The 26,210-nt window shown below is 40.9% G+C and overlaps 1 protein-coding gene across 3 annotated transcripts in view; it reads right to left on the minus strand.

The window, feature by feature from the left end:
- The window catches only part of ELF2 (E74 like ETS transcription factor 2), a 92,444-nt gene extending 70,055 nt beyond the window's left edge, over window positions 1-22,389 (minus strand). For 2 of the 3 annotated variants that reach the window (XM_019664051.1, XM_019664050.1), the window contains exon 1: window positions 22,305-22,389. The gene's annotated coding sequence lies outside the window, so the exon portion shown is untranslated. The remainder of the gene's footprint in view (window positions 1-22,304) is intronic. The other variant, XM_019664056.1, reaches the window with a different exon arrangement.
- Window positions 22,390-26,210: the final 3,821 nt, after the last annotated feature.

Here is a 26,210-nt window from a genome sequence, read left to right on the forward strand (position 1 = left end):
CTGAGCTGCCAACAGGTAGCAGGATGGCTCAGCTAAAAACAAACAAACAAACAAACAAACAAACAAAAAAAAAAAAAGGTGCCAGGGACATGTGGGGAAGAAGTGAGCTGTCTGGATTCAGGGCAAAAGCTGGAGGGGCAGCTTTCTCCCAAAGGAGCTGGTGGACACCACTGTTTCTTTGTTGAGCCCTCAGGCCTCCCTCCATGCGGACATGAGTGGCTGCCATATCTGAGTCTCCATTAACCTGGCTACCAACATTCCTTCACCCCAGCCTGCTGATTTTGAGACCCCACCCCACCCAACTGTAAGGCACACCCAAGCCACTTCCAGTGGCTATATCTACTATAAGACCGGAAGACACAGCAGCCCTACCTAATACATAGAAACAGACACAGGGAGGCAGCCAGAATGGGGAGACAAGGAAACATGTCCCAAATAAAAGAACAGAACAAAGCTCCAGAAAAAGAAGTACACAAAATGGAGACAATCTAACAGACGCAGAGTTCAAAACATTGGTTATAAGGATGCTCACTGATCTCAGGGAGAATTTCAACAAAGAGAGAGGAAACATAAAAATGGAGATAGAAAACATAAAAAAGAACCAGTCAGAAATAAAGAATACAATAAATGAAATGAATACATACAGGAAATCAACACATTAGATGAAGCAGAGAACTGAATCAGTGATTAGAAGATAAGGTAGCAGAAAACTCCTAATCGAAACAACAAAAAGAAACAAGAATCCAAAAAAAATCAGGACAGTTTAAGAGGCCTCTGGGACATTTAATGAATTCGCATCATTGGGGGTACCAGAAGGAGAAGAGAGAGGGCAAGAAATTGAAAACCTATTTGAAGAAATAATGATGGAAAACTTCCCTAACTTGGTGAAGGAAATGGATATTCAAGCCCAGGAAGTGCAAGGTCACAAACAAAATGAACCCTAAGAGGCCCACACCAAGACACAGCATAATTAAAAATGCCAAAAGTTGGGCCAGCGGAGTCGCGCGTTGGTTAAGAGCTGGCTGGGGACACCAGCTCTGTGCAGCAGGGCCCCGGTTCGGATCCCACATGAGGGCCAGTGACGCTGCGCCCTCTACAGCTAAGATGCTGAACAACAGCTCAACCTGAAGCTGGGCTGCTGTGAGTCGACGGCGACGGTGTAGGCTGCAGCCCCTGCTTCAATGGGCTGCCATAAGCTACTGTGTGTGGCCAGCAGCCAGTGTGAGTGGCTGGTAGCTCGTATGAGCTGCCAAGAGCCACTGTGAGCAGCCGTCCAGAGGCTGGCGACCGATCTGCCTCACCCGGGAAGAGCGCAATGATAATACCAATATGGGCCAGTGAAGTGACGTTCTCCACAACTAGACTGAAGAACCAAAGAACAGCAACTTGTCTGCTCCCCTTCCCCGATTCCCCAACACTGTTCCCCTCTCCCAATTCCCCACTAAAATCTTAAAAAAAAAAAAAGCCAAAAGTTAAAGACAAAGAAAGGATCTTAAAAACAGCAAGAGAAAAGCAGTTACCCACAAGGGAGCTGCCATAAGACTATTAGCTGATTTCTCAGCAAAACTTTGCAGGCCAGAAGGAATTGGCATGAAATATTCAGTGATAAAAAGCAAGGACCTACAGCCAAGATTACTCTACCCAGCAAAGATATCATTTAGAATCAAAGCACAGATAGCTTCCCAGACAATAAAAAGCTAAAGGAGTTCACCACCAAACCATTATTACAAGCAATGTTAGAGAGACTGCTTTAAGACAGAAGGAGGAGGGGGCCGGCTGAGTGGCTCAGTTGGTTAAGAGCTCGCTCAAAGGTTTGAGCTCTGAGCAACAGTGGTTTGAGTCCGGCCCAAGCTGAGCTGCCAACAGGTGGCAAGATGGCTCAGCTAAAAAAAAAATTTTTTTTAATAAATAAATCAATAAAAAGACAGGAGGAGGAGGAGGAGGAGGAGACGACAATAACTACATATCTAGCAATAATTACTTTAAAAGCAAATGGGTTAAATGCTCCAATCAAAAGACACAGGGTGGCTGAATGGATAAGAAAATAAGACCCTTACATATGCTGCCTACAAGAGACTCACTTCAGATGGAAAGACAAATCAGACTGAAAGTAAAGGGATGGAAAAAGATATTTCATGAAAATGGAAACAAACAAAAAAAAGTGGGAGTAGCAATACTTATACCAGACAAAACAGACTTTAAAACAAAGGCTATTACAAGAAACAAAGAAGGACCTAGTAATCCCATTTCAGGGTACTTATCCAAACAAACCCAAAATGCTACTTTGAGGGGATGTGCTCAAACACATGTTCATTGCAGCATTATCTACAATAGCCAAGATGTGAAGGCAGACTGGGTGTCCCTCAATGGATGAATGAATAAAGAGGAGGTGGTACATATATACAATGGAATATTACTTAGCCATAAAAAAAATGAAATCTTGCCATCTACAACAACATGTTTGGACCTAGAGGGTACTGTGCTGAATGTAAGAAGTCAGACAGTGAAAGACAAATGTCATTTGATTTCACTTGCAAGTGGAACCTAAAGAACAAAATAAACAAACAAAACAGAAACAAACTCATAGATTAAAAGAGAACATTTTAATGGTTACCAAATGGGAGGGGGTTTGGGGGTGAGTGAAAATTAGTTGTTACACAGTAGTCATGGAGAGGTAGGATATAGCATTAGAAATATAGTCAATAATATTGTAATAACTACGTATGGTGTCAGATGAGAATTAGATGTATCACAGTGATAGATGGGAGGGGCATTGGAGGACAGGGTGAAAACGGTGAAGGAATTGAGAAATACAAATTGGTAGTTACAAAATAGTCAGGGAGATGTACAGCAAAGCATAGGGAATATAGTCAATAATATGGTAATAACTACTATGTATAGTGCTGGGTGGGTACTAGACTAGTCAGGGGGATCACTAATTAAATTATATAAATGTCTAACCACTATGCTCTACACCTGAAACTAATATAAAGTAATAATGAATGTCAACTGTAACTGAAAAGTTTAAAAAGGTGGGAAAGGTGAAGGGGAATAAGAGGCTCAAATTTTCAGGTATAAAACAAATAAGTCTTGAGGATGTAATTACAGAATAGGGAATATAGTCAATTACATTGTGATAGCATGATAAGGTGTAAGATGGTTGCTAGACTTAACATGGTGATCACTTCTTTAGGTATATAAATGTTGAACAACTATGGTGTGCACCTGAAACTAATATGATATTGTGTTAGCTGTATTTTGATAAAAATCTTTAAAAAGAACCAAAAAAATATTCCTAATTCCTCTCTTCCATCCCTTGTATCATTCTATCATTCATGTCATTCTTTTCATTTACACATAAGTATGCATTTATATATATATATATACATATATACATATACACACATACATACACACACACACACACACATACATAGAGAGAGAGAAAGAAAGAAAGAGAGAGAGAGAGAAAGAGAGAGAGAGAGAGAGAGAGACATGGTATTATTTTGAACTGGGATCTACTGAATCAATTAAGAATAAGAGAAATAAAAGTTTATTTTACCTTCATGTAAAAAAAAGAAAACAAGAAAGAAAAAAAGAAATGTTCATTCTAATATGTTCAGGTATGGAAATCACAGAGCTAATCCATGCTCACTTATCTAACCTCATCTTCTTTTACTCCCTCCATCTAACTTGATACCACAGTTGCCTATGGTTCCCTATATTGTTCTCTCTTGTCTTGAACATCCTTCTCCCTTTCCCATTGGGCCCATTCCTAGTTGTCTTACAGGTCTCAGCTCTAATGCAACTTCATGCCATCAGATCTCAATATCCTTTTCTATAATTCTCTTCCCCCAATCTCATTTTAGACTTCCCTTGCTAAAACATCCGGGAAATGCTAGCCTCCAGTAGTTCATTCACGTGCCACCTCCCATCAACCACACCATGCCTTCCTTTCAGCGCTCTCTAAAACCCCGCTCTCTTTGCCTTAATCTACTCCCTACTGCTTTCCCAAAGCACCCAGTTTTACAAATCTGTGAATTCAGGTTTTTAAAATCTGTGGTTTTACCAGCTAAACCAGTGCCTGGGACGGAGTAGATACACAGTTAAGACATAATGAATACAAGAATAAACAAAAATGCTTCAATCAGACAACCATCTCCATTGTTCACTGCACATAGCACACTCATCCACATCCCTTCCCTTTGCTGATGCTCTTCTCTCACTAGGAATACCCTCTTCTTTATTTATTCAAAGTCCACCTGTCCCTCAAGAACAACTCTGTTCTTACAATGACATTACCTCCTTCCCATCTCTTATACACAAGTCCCTTCAATAATAATCACTGAGCACTTGCTATATACCAAAAACAGCACCATGCCAGGAACAAAAAATGAAATCAACACTCAGTCTTCAAACAGTTTAGAATATAGTAAGGAGAAACACATAGAAGCAATTACAATGTAAATGTCCTAAAAAAAAAACTACAAAGTACAGTGGAAACATAAAAAAATGAAACACCCAAGTCAGCTTTGGGGGGTTCTAGAGAGACTTCAGAAAGGAGCCACCATTGGGTCTGGGGCTAGAAGAAGGAAGTAAATTGCTGTAGCAATAAGAAAAGAAACAACTTTGAATAATATTAACACTAAGTGAATTCTCAGGACTGAAGAACAGCTCTGTGTGAAATGACAGCAAACCTAAGTATCACCCAGAGTAAATTCTGTTCAGACTATAAGTTAGCTGCCTAGGTACAGACCACATTCTCATCAAAAAGTTTATGGGTATCGGGCCAGCCAAGTGGAGCATTGGTTAAGAGTTGGCTTGGGATGCTAGCTCTGAGCAGCCTGGCCCCAGTTCGGATCTCACATGAGGGCTAGTGACACTGCGCCCTCTATAGCTAAGATGGTGAACAACAGCTCAACCTGGAGCTGGGCTGCCGTGAATCCCGGTGGTGATGGCGTAGGCTGCAGGCCCCTGCTGCAGTGGGCTGCCATAAGCTACCATGTGTGGCCGGCAGCCAGCGTGAGCGGTCGTCCAATGGCTGGCGAGTGACTGCCTCACTTAGGAAGAGTGCAATGATCACAATACCAACATGGGCCAGTGAAGCGACGTTCTCCACAACTAGACTGAAGAACAAACGGACAGCAACTTGTCTGTCCCCCTTCCCTGATTCACCAACGCTGTTTCCCTCCCCCAATTCCCCAATAAAATCTTTAAAAAAAAATTTATGATCTTATTTACACAAAGTACAAAGACAAGGAAAACTCAATCTATGATATTAGAAATAGGGTGCTACATCACAAAGAGCTAATATTATTAAAATATAAAGAATGCTTAAAATAGAGGAACCAAGAACCCAAGAGAAAAACAGGATAAATACACAATTCACAAAAACATATAAAAGTGGCTCTTAAGAGGGAAACCAAGATGGCGCAGTAGGAAAACGCTGTGCTTACCTTCTCTCACAAGCACATCAAAATTACAACTAATCTACAAAACAACCATTATCAAGAATCACCTAAAATCAAACTGAACAGAAGCCTTTCAACTAAGGATGCACAGAAGCAGCCACCTCCCAGACTGGTAGGAGGGGCAGAGACGTGGAACAGGCTGGTCCCACACCCGAGTGTGACCATTAAAGATCGGGAGAGATATTTCGGCTGTGGAGGTCCCCCTACCCACTAGAGGAGCGAGAGTCCCCAGCCCCACCCCAGCCCAGGGTTCCAGTGCTGGGGAGAGAAGTCCCCATAATTTTTGGTTGTGAAAACCAGCGGAGATTATGACTGAGACTGAGTGCGGTTGCATTCCCAGGAGCTCCTCTTAAAAGGACAGCACGTGGACTTAGCCCCAACGCATCACTCGCTCTGAGCGCCAGCGCTGGGGCAGCAGCTGAAGAGGCTGCAGGGACAAACAGGGGAGAACTGAGTGGTCTGGCTTCGGACAGGGACTGGAGAGGCAGCTTTCTCCTGGATGGGGGAGCTGGTGGAGGCCACTGTTTCTTTGTTGAGCCCTCCCCCTTCCCCACATGCAGATGCAGGCAGCCACCATATCTGAGTCTCCCTGGCTCTTTCACCAGGCCCTGGTGATTAGAGACCTGGCCCCACCCAACTTCAGGGCACACCCAGGTGGCTTCCAGTAGCTTTTTCGTGCAGACCGCCTGCCCTGGCTCAAACTGCAGACTTCCCTAGAGTCTCTCAAAGGCTCATGGAACCCAGACAAGCATCATCTGCCTTAAGCATGTCCTGTAACTCTGGCTGAGCAGCCCTAAGTGGGGCATTAGCAGCAGCCGGCCGTGGTTCATGGCTTGGCCTCTCAAGGCGCTTCCAAGCACAGCACCAAGCACAGCTCGGACAGCAGCCATCTGCGGATTTCTTTGTGGCTTCTGCTGGTGGCTCCGGGTGGGGCACAGGCTGGGGCTGAACTTGACCTACAGCGGATCCCCGCCAAGGTGGTCCTGGGGCTGCACCCCCAGTGGCCAGTTTCAAAACAAGCTGGAGCATCACCCAGCCGCCTCCAAGTACGACACACCCAAGGGGTGGATTGGGCGGCACCGGAGCCCTGCTGAGGCAGATCCTGCTCTGTGGGATCAGCCCCTGCACCACATCTCTTCCGCTGTAGCCAAGGCCAGTCCTCACAACCAGTGAGCCCAAGGGTCAGTCCCTCACACTGATGTGCAATTATCAACCAAGGCTCAACTCCAAGAGGAGGCCACACACAGGATACACAAGGGACATGCCTGGAGCGCATGGCTCAGGTGACCGGAAAGACACCACTGAACCCGACAGCACACCTATTACATAAGGACACTCTACTAAGACTGGAAGACATAGCAGCTCTACCTAATACATAGAAACAAACACAGGGAGGCAGCCAAAATGGGGAGGCAAAGAAACATGTTCCAAATAAAAGAATAGAACAAAGCTCCAGAAAAAAGAACTAAGTGAAATGGAAATAAGCAATCTGTCAGATGCAGAATTCTAAACACTGGCTATAAGAATGCTCAATGATCTCAGGAAGAACTTCAACAGAGAGTCAGGAAGCACAAAAATGGAGATGGAAACCATGAAAAAGAACCAGTCAGAAATAAATGATACAATAACGGAAATGAAGATTATATCATAAGGAATCAACAGTAGATTAGATTAAGCAGAGGATCCAACCAGCAATATAGAAGGTAGCAGAAAACACCCAACCAGAATAACAAAAAGAAAAAAGAATCCAAAAACTTGAGGCAAGTTTAAGGGGCCTCTGGGACAATATCAAGCGTACCAACATTTACATTATAGGGGTACCAGAAGGAGAAGAGAGAGAGGAAGACTTGAAAACCTATTTGAAGAATAATGACAAAAAGCTTCCCTAACCTGGTGAAAGAAATAGACAAGCCCAGAAAACAGAGAGTCCCAAACAAGATAAACCCAAAGAGGCCAACACCAAGACACATCATAATTAAAATGCCAAAGGTTAAAGACAAAGAGAGAATCTGAAAAACAGCAAGAGAAAAGCAGTTAGTTACCTACAAGGGAGCCCCCATAAGACTGGCAGCTGATTTCGCAACAGAAACTTTGCAGGCAAGAAGGCAGGAAATATTCCAAGTGATGAAAAGCAATGACATACAACCAAGATTATTCTATCCAGCAAAGCTGTCCTTTAGAATTGAAGGACAGAAAAGGAGCTTCCCAGACAAGAAAAAGCTGTAATACCAAATCAGTATTACAAGGAATCTGAGAGGGACTTCTTTAAGATGGGAGGGGGGTTAAGGATGGGTGAAAGGGAAAGAGATTAAGTACAAATTGGTTGTTACGCTGTAGTCATGGGGATGTAAGGTATAACATAATGAATATAGTCAGTAATATTGTAATAACTAGGTATGGTACCAAATAAGTACTAGATCTTTCAGGGTGATAGATGGGAACGGGGTTGGGGGCAGAGTGAGAAAGGTGAAGGTATTAAGAAATACAAATTGGTGGTTAATACACTATGGGGAATATATTAACAATGTTCTAAAGATCATGTAAGTTGCCAGTTGGGCACTGGACTTATCAGGGGTATCACTTCATAGACTGTGTAGATGCTGGACCAATGCACTATACATTTGAAGCTGAAGTAGAATAATACTGAATGTCTAATTATATAGGTATATATAGTCACGGTGTGTGGAGCACAACGTAGAGAAAATAGTCGATGGTATTGTAACAGCTATGTAAGTTGTCAGAGGGGTAGTAGCTTGGGGGGTGGGTTATCACTTTATGAGGGGTTAAAATGTTTGACTATCATATTGCTTTGTACACCTGAAACTAATAAAAAGTTTAAAAAATAAAAAATAAATAAAAGTGGCCTTTAAACATGAAAAGATGTTCAAATTCACTCAAAGAAAATTGCAAATTTTTTAAAAAATGAGATTTCATTTTCTCATAAGATTGGTGAAAATGAAAACGTATGACATCATATTCTGTTGGTAAAATTGTGCACGCTTATACATTGCTAGTGGGAACACACAATAGAACACTCTGAGAGGCGAATTTGGCAATATCTAACAAAACTACCTTTTTTAGACAGCTTACCTTTTTTTAAACAGCTTTACTGAGCTACCATTAATAAGTTCACCCGCGTAAAGTGTATAATTCAATGGTTTTTAGCATATTCACGAAGTTGTATGATCACCACAATCTAACTTTAGAATATTTTCAGCACTCTCCAATGTCATGTCCATTAACAGTCACTCCCCATCCTTCCCCAATCCCTAGTCCCTGGCAACCACTAATTTACTTTCTATCTCTAGAGATTTGCTTATTCTGGCCATTTCACATAAATATATAATAGGTGGACTTTTTTGACTGGCTTTTTTCACTTAATACAATGTTTTCAATATTCATCTATGTGTAGCATATATTAGTATTTCATTTCTTTTTATTGTTTAGAAAGAAATGTTGGCCTGAATTCTGTATTAGCAAGAAACAAAGATTCTCAGACACAGGCCTTATTTCCTAATTCAAATTTACCCTTATTTTCAAATAAAAGAACTACCTGGAACCAAAATACAAACTTTTTCATAATGCTGAATAAAAAGGACCCCCGGAGAAGCAACTGGGGGGAAAGTGCACCTAGACTCCCATTAAACTATTTACAAAATCATCTCCCTTTACCCAATTAAGCCAAAGGTTTATAGCTTCCTCCATAGGGCCTGGAACATGGGCACCAATGGGCCTGTAGAACATATAATGGATGGATGAATGAACACATGCATGCTTATTTTTATTCAAAGGACTAATTATCATCCTCTCCATTGTACGTGGGACACTAATCACCAGGCAAAGAAGAATCAAGTTCTTCCACAGAGGTTAGAACACAAGTCTTCAGCCTCAGCAGAGCATAATCTCTTAGTCTTGACGGTATGCCAGGAGTCTCACAGAACCCAGCATATCATTGTACTCACGGCTAGAGTAAGGATACACAGCAGGTCATAAAAGAAAGAGCCACAGGTGCAATCTGGAGGAATCTGTCTGCAGCTTCCTTATGCGCTCTCCTTACCATGAGAGGGCAGGCAGAGCTTACTCCTCCTCCAGTAACAAAAATGCACCAACATGCTTGCAATGTTTCTGCCCAGGCAAGCCCATCACTGACTTAGCAACCAAGGTTATACTGGGGGCTGGTAACATGGGCACCCTTTGCTTCCTGTGTACCAAAATTTCAGACCCTCAGAAGGAAAGCAGGTGCTCAACATAAACCATATTGTTTGCACAAACAGTCTAGGCACAGTGAGTCACCCTTATCAGTTACTGGGAATGCTGTGAGAACCAAGTTCCCAGATGCCAGCCGAGGGACAACCTTGCAAGCAGGCCTTTCTAAGGATAGCAATTTCAGACCTGCTATGCTAACTCTTTTCTGCAGAGCAAGTTATTTAACTTCTCAAAATCTCAGACTCATCTGTAAAAAGGACAAAGTAATAGAAACTACTTCACAGCTACCATCGTTATTATAGTGTAAGTAATTCTCAAGGTATTGTTATCCAGTATGATAGCAAGACTTCATAAACATCAGTTGACAATGATGAGGAAGACTACAGAAAGTTACAGGTAATGTAAAACTTCAACTTAAAACTTAAACTTCAACCCAGCAGCCACTTTTAGAGGATAAAAACCATAATGATCTGGAATGAAGAGGACAGAGACACAGTCTTTCCCTGAGTGTAATACATGGGAGGTTTAAAATGCTTTATCATTATAAAGTGATATCATGATTGAGTTTAAATGCTTAGATGTGACACACTAAGAACAGCATCTCCACTTACAAAAGTTATGTAAAAATTCATGAAGGCAAGACTTCCTGGAATGTTCTCAATTCATCCAGATTAAGAAATGAAACAGAAAGAACGAACGTACTCTGAAAATTTATTTAAGCACATTATTAGAGAACGAAAATATAAGATGAAAACATTCACTAATCCTTTTTAAAATACTTTCTAGTTCTTGCTAATTATAATCTATAATTAAGATAACCATGAAATTTAGAGTTTAGAATGGTACATGTTTAATATACAATTGTTTTTTATAAGGAAAATCTACTTTTTTAATATACTTTTTTATTTTTTAAGCTGTGCCATCCTGCCACCTGTTGGCAGCTCAGCGGCAGCTCAGCTGGGGCCGGGAATTGAACTGCTATTGCTCAGAGCTCGCACTCTTGAGAGAGCTCTTAACCAACTGAGCGACTCGGCCGGCCCCAGGAAAACCTACTTTTTTATTCATGTATCTAAATGGTACCCACTGTAAGGTTATAAATTACTTAAAATTTGGACAGTTTACTCCTGAAATCATTGGGACTTTGGCCTTAAAGTACAGATAAGAACCCAAAAGATTCTGAGTTTTAATACTAATTCTGCAATCACTATGTTATTTGCTTGATATCCAATTCATGAATGTGACTTCTTTCTTACATCATTTTATAAAGCTTAGCCCTATAATCAATCTACCACGACTCATCTAAGTTTCTTCATTTTCACTGATTATGGCTAAGCAGAAGCCCAGAGACCATATAAATGACCAGATTAGAGAAGTTTTTTGGTTTTATTCTTTGGCCACATTTATAATCCAATAATGCAAATTAACATATGCTAATTTAGGAACCAAAACAGAATAGCTTTACCCTATTTTATTTTATTTTATTTTATTTTTTTTAGCTTTACCCTATTTTAAATGAGTCATATAAATATTAAAAAGATCAGGCAATAACCAAAATATCTTTTAACTGTCTAGATTTTATCAGCTTTTTGTCATTCCACTGTAATGAAGTGCAAGGTGAGGTTTTTATTTACAGTAGCCCCCCTTATCCATAGGGAAACACATTCCAAGACCACCAATGGATGCCTGAAACCACCGATGGTACTGAAACCTATATATACTATGTTCTTTCCTATACATACATAGCTTTGATAAAGTTTAATTTATAAATCAGTCACAATAAGAGATTATCAATAACTAAAAATAAAACAGAACAATATACTGTAATCAATGTTATGTAAATGTGGCATTAAGTAAAATAAGGGTTATTTGAACACAAGCACTGTGATACTTCGACAGTCAATGTGATAGCCATGACGGCTACTCAGTGACTGAGGGGCAGGGAACACAGCATGGAGATGCTGGACAAAGGGATGACTCACGTCCTGGGCTAGATGGAGCGGGAAGGCTCAAGATTTCATCACAATACGCAGAACATCACATAATTTAAAACTTATAAATTGTTTCTTTCTATAATTTTCCCTTTTATATTTTTGAACCACAGTGAATCACAGGTGGCTGAAACTGTGAAAAGCAAAACCGTGAATAAAGAGGGACTACTGTATGTGCTCATCACAAATCTATCTTTCTACCCACCTCACCAACACAAACTAGAATATAAGCACCATTAGAGCTGGCCCACAGCTATTAATCACCATTGCATATACACCTCTCAAAACAGCATCTGGTACATAATAGATAACAATTTTACCCCTGGCTCAATTTATTTTTGTTCCTGGTTTCCTTCTTCTATTTTATTATCTCTAATATAGGCATACCTCAGAGATATTGCGGACTTGGTTCCAGACCACTGCAATAAAGCAAGTATCACAATAAAGTGAGTCCGAATCTTTTAGCTGGTGGAGAGTCTTGCCATCAATTTGGTGGGGGAGGGGGGGGGAGAGTAACATCTGTGGAGTGCAATAAAACAAAGTGCAAAAAAAGAAAAAAAAGAGGTATGCCTTTATAAGACCTTTGTTAAGCTACTTTAAATTGCTTTGGTGAAAAAGCACCTTTTAACAACCATAAATACAATACTAAATATAGTCAGAATAAATGTCTAGTGAATAAAGGGGCAACAAATATATTGATACACATTATAAATCAATATTAACGCAGAATTAGAGTAATTTAAAAACACCTTCCACATTATGGAATACATTTGACCCTTGAACAACGCAGGTGTTAGGGGTGTAGACACCCACACAGCTGAAAATCTGTGAATAACTTCTGACTTCCCCCAAAACTTAACTACTCATACCCTACTGTTGACTGAAAGTCATACCAATAACATAAAGCTAGTTAACACATATTTTGTATGTTATATGTATTATGTACTATATTCTTACAATAAAGTAAGCTAGAAAAAAAGAAAATGTTATTAAGAAAATCCCAAGGAAGGGAAAATATATTGGGTTGCCGGAAAAGTCATGACGCATGTTTGCAATGAAAAATGTAGAAAAAATACACCATGACTTTTCCAACAACCCAATATTTACAGTACTGTACATATTTATTGAAGAAAATCCGTGTATACGTGGACCCACACAATTCAAACCCATGTTGTTAAAGGGTCACCTGTACCTGGGTTGATATATGTCTGGTTTATCTGAAACCTATTAGATTTCTCTACAGAAAGGTACATTTTAAATATTAAAAATATACATGACATTGTAAAAGAAAATATTAGCATTTACTGTTCACTTTACAAAAACCACATTGGTAGTTTGAAAATGTAGTTTAGCCTCAAAAATTTTATTCACATAAAGTTTTGAAAGACTATATTCCACACTGCCTAATTTGAAGCAATTTAAAGTTATAATTTTATGTTAGTATTAGTTGCCAAAAATAACTGTGACAGTTTTTACTAGTGAAATAGTGAAAGAAAAAATGTTTACATACCAAAGTATTTAGAGTCAGTCATTATACAACTACATGAAGTTTTCTGTATATGTTAGCCCATAATTATAGTTGAAAATATAACTTTATAATACTAATATAAAGTGGTTCAAGTTATCATAATAATCTTTGTTATTGCTATAATTGTACTACAACGTTTTAAAGATATTGGTATTTTATTCTTAGAGAGTTATAGTTCAAGGAAGAAACATCAGGAAAAAGTTATTTTCCCTGCTATTCTTTATAAAGCTAAGAGCATTTATTTAAAAATCCTACATATATTTATTCACACTCAGAAACTGTTAGGAAAAAAATTAAATACTGAGCTGTAAATAAACTCTTTAGTCAAGAATCAAGATCACTGCAATATTTTTCCAGTGGGTTCCCACCACACTTAGAAAAAAAATCTGAACTCTGTAATATGGCCTATATTAAGATCAGCCAAGGGCTAGCCCACCCAACTTCTCTGACCTCATTCATCCTTCATCTCTCTTTCACTGGCTTGCTGAGCTCCAGCCACACTGGCCCTATTCCTACAACATACCAAGCTTCTTCTGCACCTCCTGTTCTCTAGGCTACAAGGCTCTTCCAGGTCACCATCTGACAGAACCCTCCTCATGCATCACACAGGTCTCACCTCAAATACCACCCCTTTAGAGAGACACTTTCTGCACGGCTCCCCTTCCCCAAAATATATTCCATTTCTATGTAGCTCCCCCATCATTCTCTATTTGATATCACATTACCCTATTTTATTACTTCATTATACTTATCACTCTCCAAAATTACCTTATTTGTATGTATGTTTAATGTCTGTCTCCTCTACCAGAATGTAAGCTCTATGGGAACAGGTACTGCACTTATCTTTACTGCAGTCTTTCAAGGACCTAATATGAATGAATACTATACTATTAAATGTGCAGGCTGAAATGAAGATTTTGATATTTTGTAACCATTCTAAGACATTGTATTGCTCTTAGGCTTCTTTTTTTTTTTTTCCTACCCATTAGCACCTACCATGAGAGAAGTGGCTTACAGCAGGAAACATGGACAAACAAGTACATGTTATACTGTATAATCAGTTCAGAGACTGACCTAAGCTTTCAGAATTAATGGCATGTCTTTCAAATTGTACACTGATCCTACACAGCGATAAACATTAATAAGTAAATTGCTAATTATCTTTAAATAAAAACTATCAGACACAATTTAGCATTTAAGAGTAATGTTCTTTTTTTTTTTTTTTTAGCTGAGCCAACCTGCCACCTATTGGTAGCTCAGCAGCTGTGGCAGCTCAGCTCGGGCCGGGAATCGAACCAGCGACCCTGTTGCTCAGAGCTCACACTCTTGAGAGAGCTCTTAACCAACTAGGCCACTCGGTCGGCCCAAGAGTAATATACTTTCATGTATATCATGAAATACAGATGAAAAATACTGAATATAATTTAGAAATAAAACAAACATCATTTCAGTATTCAATGCATAAATTAGATAACATCTTTTATCTAAATTTAATCTTATCTCCAAATTTAAAAAAAACAACCCATGTTTAAAGGCATGTTTAAAGATTTAAAGGAGCTTATGTCAACTGTAACTCATAAAATAGGCAATTGCAATAAAGATACAGATACTATTTCAAAAGGAATAAAATGGAAAATTCTGGATTTGAAAGCTATAGTAATTCTAGAGTTGAAAAATATAACAATCAAACTTAAAAATTCACTAGCAGAGCTCAACACCATATTTGAGACAACAGAAAATAAAGAGCTGGTGAACTTGAAGATATGTCAATAGAAATTACCAATTCTGAAGAACATAAAAGGAATAATTTTTTTAAATGAACAGAGCCTCAGAGATTTATGTGATACAATCAAACACCAATAATACATGCAATGAGATTCCCAGAAGGAAAGGAAAGGGAGAAAAGGACAGAAAAAATATTTTAAGAAACTGTGATCACAACTTGTCAAATTATTGAAAAATATTAATCTACAGATTTCAGATTAATGATTCCAAAATCAGATAAACACAAAGAGATCCATACCCAGAAACTTCATATGAAACTGTTGAAAAACCGAAGAGAAAAACCTGAAAGCACAAAGAGGAAAAACAACTCATCAGAAACAATGGAGGCCAGAAAGCAGGAGATGACACATTCAAGGTGCTGAAAGAAAAAAATCTGTAACAAATAATTCTACAGCCAGCAAAACTATTCTTCAAAAATAAAGGCAAAATAAATAAAAACAATTCCAAAAAATAAAGACTGAGATAACTCATTGATAACAGACTTGCCTTACAAAAGGACATCCATCAGACTAAAGGAAATAACCAGGTTGTAAATCAAATACACAAAAAGAAATAATGAGCACCAAAAAAGGTAAATTCATGTGTAAATATAAAAGACTTTTTTCTTTTCTTAACTGTTTTAAAAGATATACAACTGCAAAAATAATTATAAAACTATATATTGTTGGGTTTCTAACACATAAAAATTTAATAATATATAATGACAATTCTAACAGATAGGAGAGGGGGAAAAAAATGAAACAAAGTTTCTATATTTTACCATAATTAAATCAGTCAATCTGACGTAGACTGTGATAAATTAAGATATATATTGTAATTCCTAGAACCTAAGAAAATAACTCAAAAAAATCTTAAAAACTAATAAAGGAATGCAAAACCCTGGAAAATATCTATTAACTCTAGAAGAGACAGTACAGGATGAACAAAGAAATTTTTTTTAATGAGATATATGGAAAATAACTAGCAAAACTGCAGACATAAATCTATCAATGATTACATTAACTATGAACAGATTAAGCCCTCCAATCAGAAGGCAGAAAGATCATTTTTTAAAAAGCATTTTAACTACATGCTGTCTATAAGACAGACTTTAAATTTAAAAAAAAAATAAGTTGCAAGTAAAAAGATGGAAAAAGATATGTAATGCAAACAGTAAGCATAAGAGAGCTAATGAGCACTACAGTGGCTACACTTGGATAAAATATCATTGGAGGCAAAAAGGGATCTTTCATAATGATGAAAAAGTCAATTTATTAGTAAGATAAAAACAATTACATATGTATACCATACCTAATACCAGTACCTCAAAAACATGAAGCAAAAATTGACAGAACTGAAAGAAAAAATAGACACTTGGATAATAATAGATATTTTAATATCGCTCTCAATTGACAGAACAGCTACACAGAAAATCAGCAAAGACATGTAAGCCTTGAAAACTATCAACCAATGTGACCTGACACCTACAGAACATTCCACTCAATAATAGCGGAATATATAGTCTTTTCTAGCATACATAGAACATTCTTCAGAACAATTCCATACTAAGGCATTAAAATGTCTCAATAAATTTAAAATGAGAAAAATCACACAAAGTATATTCTCCTATAGGGGAATTAAATTAAAAATCAACAACAATGAAATCTGGGGAATCACCAAATAACTGGAAATTAAACAATACATTTCTAAATAACCCATGAGTCAAAGAAAAAAAAATCACAAAGGAAACCAGAAAATATTTAGAACTGAATGAAAATGCTAAAAAGCAGAACATATAAAAATGTATGGGGTGCAACTAACACAGTGTTTGGAGGGGAATTTATAGCTTTAAATACCCGTATCAAAAAAGATCGCAAATCAATAACCTAAACTTCTACCTTAAGAAACTAAAAAAATAAACAAAAAGGCAAACTAACCCAAAGCAAGCAGAAGGAAGGATATTACAAAGATTAAAATGGAAATCACTGAAACAGAAAACAACTGGAAAAAAAAATTGATACGACTGAAACTTGTTTCTTTAAAAAGCAACAAAATTGACAAACCTTTTGAATGACCAAGTGAAAAAGAGAAAAGACACATAGTACCAAAATCACTACTTATACTACCAAAATTAAAAATATATACATATAGGGATATTATGAACTGTATGTCAAAAATATTAAATAACTTAGATGAAATGGACAAATCCATAGAAACAAAATTGCTGAAACTAACTAAAAAATCAGCAGAAAATCTGAATAGCCCTATAACAAGTAAAGAAATGAATTAGTAGTTTAAAAATTTCCCAAAGAGAAAAATAAACAGGCCCAGATGCTTTCCATGGTGAATTCTATCAAATATATTCAAGGATATAATAACACCAATCCTTCTCAAATACTTACAGAAAATAGTAGAGGGAACACTTTTCAATTCATTCTATGAGGCTAGTATTACTATATTACAAAATCCAAAGACAATCACACGAAAAGAAAATTACAGACCAGTAGCTCTCATAAATTATAGCCACAAGAATGTTCAACTAAACACCAGCAAACCAAACCAAGCAACATATAATAAGATTATATACCACAACCAAGAGAGATTTATCCGAGGAATATAAGTCTGGTTTAATATCTGAAAATCAATTAATACACCATTTTACTGTAATAAAAGACAGAAACATAATCATCTCAGACACTAGGGTGATCAACCATACTGGTTTGTCCAGGACTGAGGGGTTTCCCAGGACAGTCCTGGGCAAACTGTGACAGTTGGTCACACTAACAGATGCAGATAAAGCATCTGACAAAATTCAATGCCCATTCATGATAAAAACTCTGAATGAAATAGGATTAAAAAGGAACCCTCTGCCAAATAGAGATATGCTATACAGCATTTTGCCTATACGTAACAATACAGTATTGTACACTTAAAAAGTTACGAGGGTAGATTTCATGTTAAGTGTTCTTAGCACAATAAAATAATTTTTTAAGATTTGTGCACTGAAAATACATCAGTGAGAAAAATGAAAGATCAATAAATGTAAAGAATTTCTTCAGATACCCAGGAGTAGAAATGTTGGGCCATAAAGTAGTTCTATTTTTAATTTTTTGAGGAACCTCCATACTATTTTCCATAGTGGCTGCACCAATTTGCAATCCCACCAACAGTACATAAGGGTTCCCTTTTCTCCACATCCTCGCCAGCATTTGCTGTTTGTTGATTTATTGATGATAGCATAGGGAATATAGTCAACAATATTGTAATAACTATGTATAGTGCCAGGTGGCTACTAGACTAATCGAGATCACTTCATAAATTATATAAACATCTAACCACTGTGCTGTACACCTGAAACGAATATAAAATAATACTGAATGTCAACTGTAATTGAAAAATAAGTAAAATAATAGCATAAATAAATGGAAAGAAATGTTCACTTATTAGAACACTCAATATTGTAAGGAGGCACTTCTCTCCAAACTGATCTACAGATTCAATGCATTCCCCATCAAAATTCCAAGATGTTTTTGTATACACTGACAAGCTGATCCTAAAATTTTTACACAGGACCCAGAATAGCCACAATTTTTAACAAGAAAATTGGAGGGTTAACACCAGCTGGTTTCATAAGTTACCATAAAGCACGTTAGTCACAACAGGGTGGTACTGGCATATGGATAGACATACAGACAATGGAAAAGAACTGAGAGCACTGAAATAAATCTTTACATTTACAATCAATGGAGAAATGATAGTCTTTTCGACAAATGGTGCTAAGACAATCCATATGCACCATACTAAAAACTAACTCAAAACATCATTAATCTAAATATAAGAGCAAACACTATACAAAACATCTAGGAGAAAACAAAGGAGAAAATTCTCAAGACCTTGAATTAGAGTTCTTATGACAACAGAAGATTATTTTTAAAAATTGAGAAATTAAACTCCACCAAAATTAAAACTTTTGCCAAAAAAAACAAAAATAAAAAAACTTTTGCACTTCAAAAGATTCCAATAAAAAAATGAAAGGACAAGCCATAGACTGAGAGAAAATGTTTCAAATCATGTATCTAATAAAGGACCAGCATCCAGAACATGCAAAGAACTGTTACAACTCAATAATAATAAGGTGAACAAAAAAAATGGACAAAAGATTTGAATAGCTATTTCACCAAAAAGGAGATATATATTATATATAATATATATGGCTAATAATCATATGAAAAAATGCTCAACACCTGGAGTCTTTCGGAAAACGCAAATTAAAACCACCACAATGAGTTAACTACTTCATGCCCACTAGAATGGCTGTAATAAAACAGACAATAACAAATGTTGGCAAGAATATGTAGAAGCTGGAACCCTCTTATGCATATCGCTATAAGGAATGTAAAATGTACAACCACTTCAGAAAACAGGTTGGCAGTTTCTTAAAAAGTTAAACAGATGACCCAGCAATTCTATTCCTAGGTATCTGCCCAAGAGAATGAAACCATATGTCCACATAAAGACTTGTACTCAAATGCTCAAGCTGCATTATTTGCAATGGTCCAAAAACGGAAACAATTCAAATATCCATCAACTGGTCCATAAATAAACAAAATGTGGTCTGTCCATACAATAGAATACTATTCATTAATAAAAAGGAACAAAATATTGATACATGCTACAATATGGACAAATCCCAAAAAATATTATGCTAAATGAAAGAAGCCAGATGCAAAAGACTACACATGGTATGAGTCCATTTACATAAAATATTCAGAAAAAGCAAATCTATAAAGACAAAGCACAAATCAGTGGCTGCCTGGGGCTGGGGGTGAGGATGAGGGTTAACTACAAACAGGCTACAGGGAATTTCTGGAGGTGACAGAAATGTCCTAAAACTGGCTTGTGGTAGTTCAACAATTCTATGTATTCACTGAAAATCACTGAAGTTTGCATTCAAATGGATTAATTTTGGCATTAAATAACTCAAAAAGTTATTTTTAAAGTGTACAGATCCAAGAGAAATAAAAACACGTCCACACAAAAACTTGTATACAAATGCTCACAGTAGCATTATTCATAACTAAAAAGTGGAATCTCAACCATCAACTAATTAATGAATACATAAAATTTGGTATGTCCATACAATAGAATACTATTCAGAAACAAAAAGGAACAAAATAGTGATACATGCTACAGTACGGGTAAATCTCAAAACTATGCTAAGCGAAGGAAACCAGCCACAAAAGATCCATATCATATGACTCGATTTATATAAAATGTCCAGAATAGGCAAATCTGTAGACAGAAAGTAGATCAGTGGTTGCCTAGGCCTTGAGGGTGCTGGGGAAAATGGAGAGTGACTGCTAATGGGTATGGGATATTTTTTATGGATGATTAAAATGTTCTAAAATTGATTCTGGTGATAGCTGCACAACTCTGTGAATATATTAAAAACCACTGAACTGTACACTTTAAATAGGTGAATTGAATGGTATGTGAATTATATCTCAATAAAGGTGTTAAAAAATATATAAAAACCTTGGTGTACAATCTATGGAAAGGTAGAGCCATCAACACCGGTGGGCCCTACTACAGCCACGGTTCCCAATCCACATAGGATAGAAAAATCTCAAAGTTACAAATTCTTTCCAACCAAACTCTGATTATTTTGTGAATATATATGTCTGAAAAGAGAAACAATGGTTAATCAAAGCTTAAAAACAGGTTGACACTGAATATTCAACTTTCAGATGCCCAAGATATTTCAATTTTCTATTTCATGTGTATACTAGGAGATATCTCAATAACATTCATATGAACTCACTGTATAAACAGCACTTTATTATATATAAACTTTACTCCTAAATTCCTTTAGACGTAATTCAAGTTTCCAGTCTTACGTAAAGTCATTCTACCTTTTGAAGAAAGAAACTCTGAAACACAAATACCCAAACCTCTCTTAGTAAAGCGTACATTCTCTTGTGATTCAGACACTATTCTGTGATTATGGCACTAGAGATAAAAGTGCATAATTTTCCTCTCGATAGGCTCACAGATAAAAAGGAAAGCAAATCTGATTACCAAACACACGATTACTTGTTCTCTCATCACCAGATTAAAATTTAAACCACACAGCTGAAGTAAATGTCATGAAGGCGAGAAAGGAGAGAAAGTCTACAGTTTTAAAAGGAAGTGTCCCCCTCTTATTCATTTAATGAAGTACTACGAACTTACAGGCTATTCTGCAGCGAATCTAGCTCCTAGAAAAAGACAGCCCAGGATGCTGGCACATGAGAAACAGAAACTGTGTGATCTGGGTTGCTCTGGGCGTTTCAGAATATTTTCTCTGTCCTTTATTGACATGGAATAAAAATGCCCAACTGGAGCAAGGGGAGGGGGGGGGCTCGGCTGTCCTGCTCGCTACGCTGCTGGGGCAGTCAGTTCCAGCCCCAGCAGAGCCTTCCCCGTCCTCCTCCCGATCCCGATCCCCCCCACCCCAAACAGCCAGTAGCACTGTCCCCAAAGGCCAGCTTGCGAAGAGAAGATCCAGAAGGCGGTCACTGGACGCGCGTGTTACAGAGCTCGTTTTTGTTTTGTTTAAAAAACAGATTCCTAACAGAGCCAAGCCTCCCCTACCCCCGGGGAATAGGGAAAGTGGCAGCAGGGGGGCGGCGTGGAGAGCGAGAATAAAAGAATGACCGAGTACAACCTGCCGTGCAAGCCAGGAGCGAAGGGAAGGGAAGGGAAGGTAGGAGGCGGCGGTCAGGCCCGCGGGGAAGGAAACTGCTCTCCAACCCTCCACGCCACCCCGAGCGGCCGGAGCCTCCCAGGTCCCGCCCCGGGCTGGCCGCCCAGCCCCGGCGCCGGCCGCAGCCTCCCGCCCTACCGGACCCTCCCAGGACGCGCTTCCTCCGGAGCCGGACCCCCGCCCTGGCCTCCCCGCGGGAGAAGGCGGGTCAGTTCAGTCCGCTTCTCGGCAGAGGTGACTCGCGCGGAGATGTAAACACAGCGAGCCCAGCTGCGCGCGGCCCATCCCCCGCGCCGGGGTCCGTCACCTCTCCCCTCAGCCCTGCCCCGCGCCCCGTGCTCCCCGCGGGCCGGCGCACGGCGCGCCTTCCCCTTTCTCGGAGTCCCGCTCCCCGACCGTTGCCCGAGGGCACCTGCCCCCTTCCCTGGCTCCCCGCCGTTGTCACCGCCACAGCCTCGGGAAAACCCCTCCGCGAGCCCGGGAGCAAACAACACAGGCGCGGGGCGGGGGCGCGGAGGGAGGCGGCGGCACTCGGGACAGCGCGGCTTTATCGCCGCGCCCTCCGCGCCCCCTCCCACAGCCTCCGCTGCCCGCGCTCTTACCTGCTCTCCGCGTCGCCTGGGAAGACCGCGGCGTCGCTTTCCCTCCCGGCAGGGCCGCGGACTAGCCGCCGCCGCCGCCTCCGTTGGCCGGGAGTCCGAGGGGAGCCGGGGCCTCCCCGGCAGCCCGAGCCGCTCCACAGGGAGAGGAGGAGACAAAACAGCGCGCGCCGCTCCGCGCAGCGCCCCCCCGCCCGCGCCGCCTCACCGACCCCCAACCGCCGAGGCGACGGCGGCGACACAGAGCCCGGCGCGGGGAGCAATGGTGGCCCCCGCCCTCGGCCCGCTCCCGGACCCCTCCCTCCACCCCCCGCTCGGCTCCGCCCCCTCGGCCTCCTGCCGCCGCCACCAGGACACTTGAGTCCGCCTCCCCCACCCCGCCCGCTCCGAGCGCTCCTCCCCGCCCCACGCGGCGAGGGGGGGGGTCGGCACCGCCAGTCACAGCCTCGCCTGTCACAGCGGGGCCAGCTATTTATACCCCGCGGAGCCCGCCGCTCGCGGCCCCCACCAGCCCGCCCAACGTGCCTCCGTGGCGCTTTCGGATCTCGCCCGCCCCTGATTCCCCCGAACTTCTCCCAAACCCGTCTTCTCAGGTGATGACTCTCGCCACCTGTCCCGCGCCCGGCTGGGGACTTCCCCAGCCCGCTTCCCGGACTGGCGCGGGGGCTCCAACGCGCGGGGCGGGCGCGTGGGGCCGACGGGGACGCGCCTGCACCTGCAGCGCCCGCCTGTCCGCTTCTGCCAGCGGGCCCGGTTCGCACGCACACACCCTCTCCTCTCTCTCCCTCTCTCTCTCTCTCTCTCTCTCTCTCTCTCTCTCTCTCTCTCTCTCTCTCTCTCTCTCTCTCTGAGCGCCCCCGCGAGCCGGGCTGGCACCCCATCCCCGACTTTGGACTCCCGCCCCTCTCCCCCAGGACAGCCCCGCACTCGGGCCGTCTGACTGTTACTGGGGGCCGGGGTTTGCAAGAACTAGCTCGGGTCCTTCCCGTCTCCACTCCTCGGCCGGGCTAAGTGAGAGGCGGGGACGCGAGCGGACAGCAGCGCGCAGCCAGCCCGGCCCCGGCCCCGGCCCCGGCTCCGCCCCGGCCGCTGACGCTCGTGGCGCACCGCCCAGCCCGCAGCGCGCCCCTTGGCGCCGCCCGCTCCTCCTCCCTGCTCGCGAACGCCCGGCCTCTTACACCCGCGGACCCCGCCCCGTTCCCAGAAATTACCACCCGCCCAACGGCCGGGCCGCGCGGCGGTTGGTGCCCGCGTTTGCTGACTGTCGGGCGGCGGGGCTCAGCGCGCAGCTGCGGAGCGCGGCGGGCGGCCCTTGGCGTGGCTCCCGGAGCTGCGGGCGCCCGCACCGAGCCATTGTCGCTCTTTGCATGGTCAGCGACGGAGAAGTAACTCAAGTCCGAGTACTGTTGGTGCGAGAATGCGGGAGTGTCTTGGAGCTGGAATATTTTGGTCCAAATGCCTCCAATTCGAAAATGAAAACGCAGCAGTAGCTGCACGGTTTTGGTTTCCCCACTTTCACACAAAGGGGAACCTCTGAGCAAGGCACTCTCGTGCGCCTTCAAGTGCACAAAGCCAATGACACGGTGCCCTGGGTTGTCCTGCGTTTAGAGCTCCTCATTAATGATCCTTCTTACGCACAGTTATGCATACAAACGTCCCACACTTCACCGCCGCCGCTTTTCTGGTACAGTATTTGTTTCTGTAACAAAGAGCAATGACTGCCCCGTGCGCGTGGGGACTGATTCTGCCCCCTTCTCGGGCTCCTGCAGACGCACTCGGATGGACCTGGCGCAATATTCACCAGGTTTGTTTCTGGGCACCAGCCTCACTCTTTTTGCTGCTGCTCCACAACTAGTCTTGAGCGAAGAAACACTAAAGGATGTAAGTGGTAGCTGTCCTTGAAAGTAACGTGGGAACCATGGAAATTACCATAGAATAGGGCTCAAATGCCAGAGAATCACAGGAGGCCCCACCGATTTAAGTCCCTGAAAAACCTAGGAATTTAATGATCTCTTTCTTTTTTAAAGCTATTAATGTCTATTTACTGGAGGAGGATGATTCTTCCTTTCCTATTTTCAAAAGCAACGCTGGGGACTTTTTCTTAAGAGATTTCTACTTTAAATATAGGGGAAACCGGGATAGCAAATAGGGTTAGTCAAAGAGATCCTCTTAACTCGAATGAAGTTTGATCGATTCCTAAGTTCTAAAACATGACAAGTCTTGGCACCCTTTAGAACTAAAGAATGTATAAAACCTTGTAACATTCAAACCGTTAATACACGGTAAACGAGTTAACTACGAACACAGCACCCTTTCTAGGGCAGTATTTCTAATCCCCTATTTCCTGTAAAATAACCTATCACCTGCGGGAACCATTGTCTACTTTGATATTTGAAGGAATTAATAATCAATACTACTGCATCTTCATGCCAAAAACATGGCATTTTAAGGAGCATGCGAGGACAAAGCCTGATTCCTAAAGTTAGAAGCAGATCTCACCTGTGGGGTCAAATCATTTCTATTGTCAACTACTATTAGAAGAAATATATCTCCCCTACGACCAACTGGAAGCAAGCTGGCAAGCCCAGGTGGATAACAATAGAGGCTAACATTGGGAATAACATTATTCTTCCCACTTCTTCAGTGCTCCATGCATGCATGCCCTTTGAAATGTGGCTTTGTGGTTCCTCTCATTAGAGATGGAATGCTTCTCCACCTTACTGATTTTGCACTTAGTTCATTCCACTTGTTTTTTGGCCAAAGGAATATGGGCAAAAGTGACCGTGTGACAGCTCTGAACCTTAACCTTAAGAGGTATTGCATGTTTCTGCTTGCCTCTCTCCATACCCACCTTTCACAATATGAAGAACACACCTGGGTAGGCTTCTGGTCCAAGAAGAACCAGAGAGACATGGAGCAGGTCTAGAACCATCCCCAGCTTGGAGCCAGTAACCTACAGGAAAAAAGGATTGTTGTTTTAAGCACTGTATTATGGGATGGTTTGCTACCCAGAATTAGCGTTACAGTCTTGGACTGGTACAACAGGAGATGGAGCAATCTGCCCCCTTGGTATTGGCCTTGAAGGTGCCAAACTTGATGTCTCTGAGGTAGCTCTTTGATAGTGGACCTTGGAAGGACACAGCCTTTGTGGGAGCTGGACAAGTAAGAAACCCAGAAAGTTTGCAGCACAGCATTCTAACAACCTCAGATTCAGTAGGAAAAGGCTGATGTGGCTAACAGTCCTAGAAGCACGCTAATGATCATAGAATAGGAGGTCTTTATATTGTAACTAGATTCCTTTTACTTCTGTTTTCTTTTTATATTACACAATTTTAAATTATACAGTAGTTCATTATATAGTCTCATCAAACAATATAGACTGTTTAAAAAGTCAAGCCTCCTTTCCATTTCTACTTCTGTTTCCACACTTCACCTTCCACACATACCCAACCATCCCATACCCTTCCACAGGTAACCAACCGTAAATGAGCATTTAAGCTTCAGGACCTTTTTCTGTGCATTTATATACATATACATGCATTTATATAGATTAAATATAAATGAAATTATATAAAGTGTATTAGGTAGAATGCTTTTGTACTTTTCTCTGTGCTTACGTCTGCTTTGTTTTCTCTAATTATCTCAGACAGTCTTTTTTAAACTTCAGCCTGTCTTCAGTGAGATAGCCTAACCAAGAGAAGAGGTTTTTCTACTTTTAGATCATGTTTATATATGTTCAATGGGAAAAGGACCCTTCAGGGCCCAGTTTAGGGATGGGAGTGACAATCAACATGAGGAACACAGAAGACTAAATTCTTCAAGTGGTAGCCAGGGAATCATTTGCCCCTCCCAAACTGGAAATGCTTTTCTTGGGCTAATCCTTGGAAGTTCTCAAAGTGAATAGTCCAA

Source organism: Hipposideros armiger, unplaced genomic scaffold (genome assembly GCF_001890085.2).
Source record: "Hipposideros armiger isolate ML-2016 unplaced genomic scaffold, ASM189008v1 scaffold_415, whole genome shotgun sequence".
Lineage (NCBI taxonomy): Eukaryota > Metazoa > Chordata > Mammalia > Chiroptera > Hipposideridae > Hipposideros > Hipposideros armiger.